This window comes from Sander lucioperca, chromosome 9 (genome assembly GCF_008315115.2).
Source record: "Sander lucioperca isolate FBNREF2018 chromosome 9, SLUC_FBN_1.2, whole genome shotgun sequence".
NCBI lineage: Eukaryota > Metazoa > Chordata > Actinopteri > Perciformes > Percidae > Sander > Sander lucioperca.
In genome coordinates, this window is record NC_050181.1 from 20,887,013 (window position 1) to 20,894,512 (window position 7,500).

General features: G+C 40.2%; 1 protein-coding gene across 11 annotated transcripts in view; it reads left to right on the top strand.

Moving 5' to 3' along the window:
• rasal2 (RAS protein activator like 2) overlaps positions 1–7,500 on the top strand; it is a 144,966-nt gene that overhangs the window by 54,756 nt on the left and 82,710 nt on the right. The window contains exon 1 of one of the 11 annotated variants that reach the window (XM_031303533.2): positions 7,493–7,500. This exon is cut by the window's right edge and continues 66 nt beyond it. The exons of 9 other annotated variants lie outside the window; for them this stretch is intronic. The gene's annotated coding sequence lies outside the window, so the exon portion shown is untranslated. Of the gene's footprint in view, positions 1–7,492 lie in introns of those variants that run through there. One more of the 11 variants, XM_036005196.1, reaches the window with a different exon arrangement.

Consider the following 7,500-nt stretch of genomic DNA (forward strand, 5'->3'; position numbering starts at 1 on the left):
TATACACTAGACGCAGCCCAGCTGGCGCGTGCAAATGTGACGTCATGGGATCACCGTGACTATTTATACCCGCGCTGGTGGTCGTGAGACTAGCTGCAGTCTTCTCCTGAACAGAGGTGGCGCTAATGAGGAAAGGCTACAGACGTTGCTCTTTCTACGGACTAGAAGAAGAAGAAGAAAAAGGTAAACAACGGCAGGACTGGCTGCAGCATTGCTGTCAATGCTTGGATCTGATTGGATGAGCTACTTGGTGGGATCAAGCCTTTCATTCACCATAAAAGAACTCATCTTAACCCGGTAAGTTTACCAGAGAGACTAGCGGTCTCTGTGAGAGTCCTGGCATCACGTTGTCAGCGAACTCGTTCAGGCCTCCCGTTTCCGCTTTGTCGTACGTCGCTGAAAAAAAAGCCGTGCGCGACCTCTGCTCGCGCGCCATAAATCGGGCGCGCCGGCAGGATATTACGTCATTTTGACGTCACGATGGCGCGCGCCACCTTGGATGCGTCTAGTGTAAAACACGCTTTAAGAATGAGCTTGGCCTTCCTCAGCAGCAACATTAATGTGATGTCATCCCAGTACTGACCCAGTCTGAACTGGTTTTTGGAGGCCTGTGTGTGTGGGCAGACTGGGACATTAACATATAAATAACCTCCCCCCCCCACCAGGCCGGGGGAGGGGGAGGGGGAGGGGGATTTAAGGGGGTCAGCGAATGAATGGGTTCAACTGTGGATGAATGAGCAGGACGAGGAGGGACGGAGACTTCTGTCCGCTCGCTAACGGATCAATAAACTCATCTAGTAACTGAGCATTTTGCAGCGCTGGAATGTAACTAAGTACTTTTACTCCAGTACTGTACTTCAGTACCAAATGTTGAGGTACTTGTACTTGTGTCTTTTCTTTTCATGCCACTTTCTACTTCTACTCCGCTACATTTCAGAGAGAAATATTGGACTTTTTACTCCACTACATTCATCTGTTACAGCTTTAGTTACTAGTTACTTTAGTTACTCCACTACATTCATCTGTTACAGTTTTTGTTACTAGTTACTTTAGTTACTAGTTACTTTAGTTACTCCGCTACATTCATCTGTTACAGCTTTAGTTACTAGTTACTTTAGTTACTCCGCTACATTCATCTGTTACAGTTTTTGTTACTAGTTACTTTAGTTACTCCACTACATTCATCTGTTACAGCTTTAGTTACTTTAGTTACTCCGCTACATTCATCTGTTACAGTTTTTGTTACTAGTTACTTTAGTTACTCCGCTACATTCATCTGTTACGCTACATTCATCTGTTACTGTGTGTGTGTGTGTGTGTGTGTGTGTGTGTGTGTGTACACTTTTACTGAAGTAACATTTTCACTGCAGGACTTTACCTTGTAACAGAGTATTTATACAGTGTGGTATTAGTACTTCTACTGCAGTAAAGGATCTGAATACTTCTTCCACCGCTGACATTTTGACAAAAGTCTGAGTCAAAGTTTTGGGACGTTCCGGTTGGTTGTTTCCCGCCCGGTCTGGTCCAGGACCCCTGCAGCTCTGGGTGGGAATCCCCTCGGACGGGGCGTCCCACAGAGGGTTAGAGGGGTCAGTCCAGCTCCTTCACACGGACGCTCGGACACTGGACGCTTTGTCCTTCAGACATTCCCCCGGTCACACAGACCTTCCCACAGAGCGGGGAAATTACAGGCTGCACCCGAACGCCTCATTATAAAGACAAAAACAAACATTCACCTGGCCTACGTTTCTCACTCCGTCAACTGGGTTTATACTGGTCTTATACTGGGTTTATACTGGGTTTATACTGGTTATAATACTGGTATTATACTGGGTTTATACTGGGTTTATACTGGTATTATACTGGGTTTATACTGGTATTATACTGGTTAAAATACTGGGATTATACTGGGTTTATACTGGGTTTATACTGGTTATAATACTGGTATTATACTGGATTTCTACTGGTTATAATACTGGTATTATACTGGTTAAAATACTGGGATTATACTGGGTTTATACTGGGTTTATACTGGTTATAATACTGTGTTTATACTGGGCTTATACTGGTATTATACTGGGTTTATACTGGGTTTATAGTGGTTATAATACTGTGTTTATACTGGGTTTATACTGGTTATAACACTGGTATTATACTGGTTATAATACTGGGTTTATACTGGGTTTACACTGGGTTTATACTGGTTATAATACTGGGTTTATACTGGTATTATACTGGTTAAAATACTGGGATTATACTGGTTGAAATACTGGGATTATACTGGATAAAATACTGGGATTATACTGGTTAAAATACTGGGTTTATACTGGTTATAATACTGGGTTTATACTGGTATTATACTGGTTGTAATAATGGGTTTATGCTGGTATTATACTGGTTGTAATAATGGGTTTATGCTGGTTTATACTGGTTATAATACTGGGTTTATACTGGTATTATACTGGTTAAAATACTGGGATTATACTGGTTATAATACTGGTCTTATACTGGTATTATACTGGTTAAAATACTGGGTTTATACTGGTTATAATACTGGGCTTATACTGGTTATAATACTGGGTTTATACTGGTTGAAATACTGGTATTTTACTGGTATTATACTGGTTAAAATACTGTAATTATCCATAGTTTAGTTATGTATTAATACTAGTTATTTTGCTGGATATTTAGGGGGTTTATTGAATGTATACTGGGTTTGTTTTTACTGGTTTTGATACTGAATTTCTCTCGGATATTATAATGAATTAATTCTGGTTTTAAAGTGTCTGATGCCGTTTGAAGGATTATATGTAACGTAAATGACGTTGAACTGGGAAGTGAAATATAAAAAAACAGGAAATAAGAATGTCTCTTATCACTCAGTTCTTGTTGTTCTTCTCCTTCTTGTTGTTCTGCTTGCGTGAAGGACGAGCAGCAGCAGCAGTGATAGCTGAGATGTAATTTTAGTCTTTGTCTAATTACAGCGTTGACTGACTGCACGTAAACTGTCTGAGCTCTGCAGCACGTCTTCCTCTCGCCTTTCAGTGTAACCAAGGTTATAATAGCAGTGTTTTCCCTCCGTTTGTGGAAGAATTAGGATCACATATTTGACGTAGGGTTTAGGGATAGCCAGACCAAGCTCAATCTGTTAAGATTGAACGTTAGTCTGGGGAGTCTGCTCTGTATTTTCTACTGCACAAGAGGCGTGACCAACGGGCATAGTTCAAATGCCTCTGTACGCAATTGGATAGTCCTTTAACCAATCAGAGCAACGATCTGGGTGACGTAGCAGCGACAGCGGCATCAACAGGTTGCTGACCTTCGGTGGCCGTCATGTTGAATGTAAACAAGAAGCTGCTTGGTCGCTTCTCTATCGTCATCGTGTTAAACCCGCCAATAGCGAGCCAGATGGATAAGCCAGTTTGTGATTGGTCCACGCAAAATTGTAACAGAAGCAGGATAGATAAACGTACAGGTTTCCAGACTGAGCTGCAGGGAGGAATCAAACCCCCGGCAGATCGGGCTGGCTTTACCCAGTCTAGTTTAGGGGTCCTTCCTCGGGAAATGTTACTTTTTTTCAATACAAAGAAGAATGCAATTTCACATCATTATGCACCATTATCACCATATTAGTGTCTAAAACGTCTACCTTTGTCACTCTACATACTACTCTCTACTGCTGTCTCTCTACATACTACTCTCTACTGCTGTCTCTCTATATACTACTCTCTACTGCTGTCTCTCTACATACTACTCTACTGCTGTCTCTCTACATACTACTCTCTACTGCTGTCTCTCTATATACTACTCTTTACTGCTGTCTCTCTACATACTACTCTCTACTGCTGTCTCTCTACATACTACTCTCTACTGCTGTCTCTCTACATACTACTCTCTACTGCTGTCTCTCTATATACTACTCTCTACTGCTGTCTCTCTATATACTACTCTCTACTGCTGTCTCTCTACATACTACTCTCTACTGCTGTCTCTCTATATACTACTCTCTACTGCTGTCTCTCTACATACTACTCTCTACTGTTGTCTCTCTACATACTACTCTCTACTGCTGTCTCTCTACATACTACTCTCTACTGCTGTCTCTCTACATACTACTCTCTACTGCTGTCTCTCTACATACTACTCTCTACTGTTGTCTCTCTACATACTACTCTCTACTGTTGTCTCTCTACATACTACTCTCTACTGCTGTCTCTCTACATACTACTCTCTACTGTTGTCTCTCTACATACTACTCTCTACTGCTGTCTCTCTACATACTACTCTCTACTGTTGTCTCTCTACATACTACTCTCTACTGCTGTCTCTCTACATACTACTCTCTACTGTTGTCTCTCTACATACTACTCTCTACTGTTGTCTCTCTACATACTACTCTCTACTGCTGTCTCTCTACATACTACTCTCTACTGCTGTCTCTCTACATACTACTCTCTACTGTTGTCTCTCTACATACTACTCTCTACTGCTGTCTCTCTACATACTACTCTCTACTGTTGTCTCTCTACATACTACTCTCTACTGCTGTCTCTCTACATACTACTCTCTACTGCTGTCTCTCTACTACTCTCTACTGTTGTCTCTCTACATACTACTCTCTACTGTTGTCTCTCTACATACTACTCTCTACTGTTGTCTCTCTACATACTACTCTCTACTGCTGTCTCTCTACATACTACTCTCTACTGCTGTCTCTCTACATACTACTCTCTACTGTTGTCTCTCTACATACTACTCTCTACTGCTGTCTCTCTACATACTACTCTCTACCGTTGTCTCTAATACTAAGTCATCTTACAGTGTCGCAGTCGAGCTGCTGCTCTGCCCAGTGCGTTCCATACAGACGCTAAAGGAGGATTTTAGCGTTAGTATCTGACTCTGAGAGACACTGACCATACGTCCCTTAATTCACCCATTTACATCTGGAAATATGCTGGCTCTATATGTATCGCTGTGGGCCTGTTCAGCATCAATCAGCGTCCACTAAAAGTTCTGTTGTTGCTGCTGACAGACTCAGATTATTATTCTAAGTGTCTGACAACATTATGAAAGGATCCCTACAGAGATAGACCTTTTTAGTTAAAGAGTAAGATCCTTTTAGTTTAACATGAAACAGCCCCAAAATCACCATCACCAAACTATACCAGACTCCATGTCAATAATCAGGACTTTTAGCGTGTATAGAGCCAGCATATTTCCACCAGACTCCATGTAAATAATCAGGACTTTTAGCGTGTATAGAGCCAGCATATTTCCACCAGACTCCATGTAAATAATCACTACTTTTAGCGTGTATAGAGCCAGCATATTTCCACCAGACTCCATGTAAATAATCAGGACTTTTAGCGTGTATAGAGCCAGCATATCTCCACCAGACTCCATGTAAATAATCAGGACTTTTAGCGTGTATAGAGCCAGCATATTTCCACCAGACTCCAAGTAAATAATCAGTACTTTTAGCGTGTATAGAGCCAGCATATTTCCACCAGACTCCATGTAAATAATCAGTACTTTTAGCGTGTATAGAGCCAGCATATTTCCACCAGACTCCATGTAAATAATCACTAATTTTAGCGTGTATAGAGCCAGCATATTTCCACCAGACTCCATGTAAATAATCACTACTTTTAGCGTGTATAGAGCCAGCATATTTCCACCAGACTCCAAGTAAATAATCAGTACTTTTAGCGTGTATAGAGCCAGCATATTTCCACCAGACTCCATGTAAATAATCAGTACTTTTAGCGTGTATAGAGCCAGCATATTTCCACCAGACTCCATGTAAATAATCACTAATTTTAGCGTGTATAGAGCCAGCATATTTCCACCAGACTCCATGTAAATAATCAGTACTTTTAGCGTGTATAGAGCCAGCATATTTCCACCAGACTCCATGTAAATAATCAGTACTTTTAGTGTGTATAGAGCCAGCATATTTCCACCAGACTCCATGTAAATAATCAGGACTTTTAGTGTGTATAGAGCCAGCATATTTCCACCAGACTCCATGTAAATAATCAGGACTTTTAGCATGTATAGAGCCAGCATATTTCCACATGTAAATGGATGGTTTGGTTGAAATAAACCCTTAATTCAGAGTGGTGATTGTTGGAACAGTGGAAAGATGAACCAAGACGGTTTTTGGTAGTTTTATTTAGTTTCTGTCCACTTTGAATGAAGTGTGTTTTACGATGATAAAAGTCCTGATTATTTACATGGAGTCTGGTGGGTTTGATGATGGAGATTTTGGGGCCGTTTCATGTTAAACTAAAAGGATCTTACTCTTTAACTAAAAGGTCTATCTCTGTAGGGATCCTTTCATAATGTTGTCAGACACTTAGAATAATAATCTGAGTCTGTCAGTGCTTACAGAAGTTAAACCAGCCACTTTAAAGTATTTCTGTTGTGTCAGTCTAAAGCTCTGACCGACTCTGGATCTGCTGCATTCCTCAGTCTGCTCCACCTGTCAGCCCCGCCACAATAAGACCCACACATCCTGCAGCCGAAACGTCAAAATAAAAGCCTTCAAACCGATCTGGATTCAGTCCAAAAATAGCACAATAAAACAGTTCAACACATGTTAATCTGTAAATACCTCACATTGTAGCCTGAAGCCACAGCTTACTGCACTGCTCATCTTCATAACAACACATGATAGTCAGTAAACAGTCAATAGTGAAGGTTATTAAAGTTTTTTTTTTTTCAATTTATGACACAGTTATATTCATAAATGAGCAGATAAACCAGATAGAGAAAATGAAGTTTATTTTTAAAATAAAGAAATAAGATAAAAATGTATATCTTTACGTAGCAACTGCAGAGAGAGCTACGGGAACTGTTGCCATGAACAAAAAAACGGGTCCAAAATGTGTCCATTGTATTTATTTATTCCCACGCCTTGAATCAGGTATGATAACTCCCCCCAAAAAAACCTAAAAAGCATTGAAAGCAGCGTGGAAAAAGCAGGCAAAAAAACAGCAAAAGTGGCTAAAATAAAAAAATTGTCCATAACATTTTCTTCCGACTTTCAGTCTTTTGAGCCTTGAATCAGTTATTGTAACACCCCCAAAAAACGTCAAGAGCGTCGAATAAAAAAAAACTTTGGAACAAGTTTTTAAAAAGCGTCAAAAGAGTCGAAAAAAAGCATTGAAGTAATGTCAAAAGAGTCCCGAAAAAATAGTTTGTAAGCCTCTAAAAAAGCTTTGAAAAAACATCAAAAATGTGTCAGAAGAGTAGAAACAGCATCAAAATTGTCCTTAAAAAGTGTCAAAAGTATCCCAAACAATTTCATTTTTTGAGTAATTTTGTTAAAAAGAAACCCATATTTCTGATATAGAACTTTTAAAAACAACATGAGGGTAAAATATGAACTTTAAGGCAGATAACTGCAGTCAAAATGCAGGTTTCTGCTAGTAGGGGCTTTTATTTTGAAGGCCTGGGGCCGGAAGTTAACGTGCCCTGTGTTGACGGAACGTAACA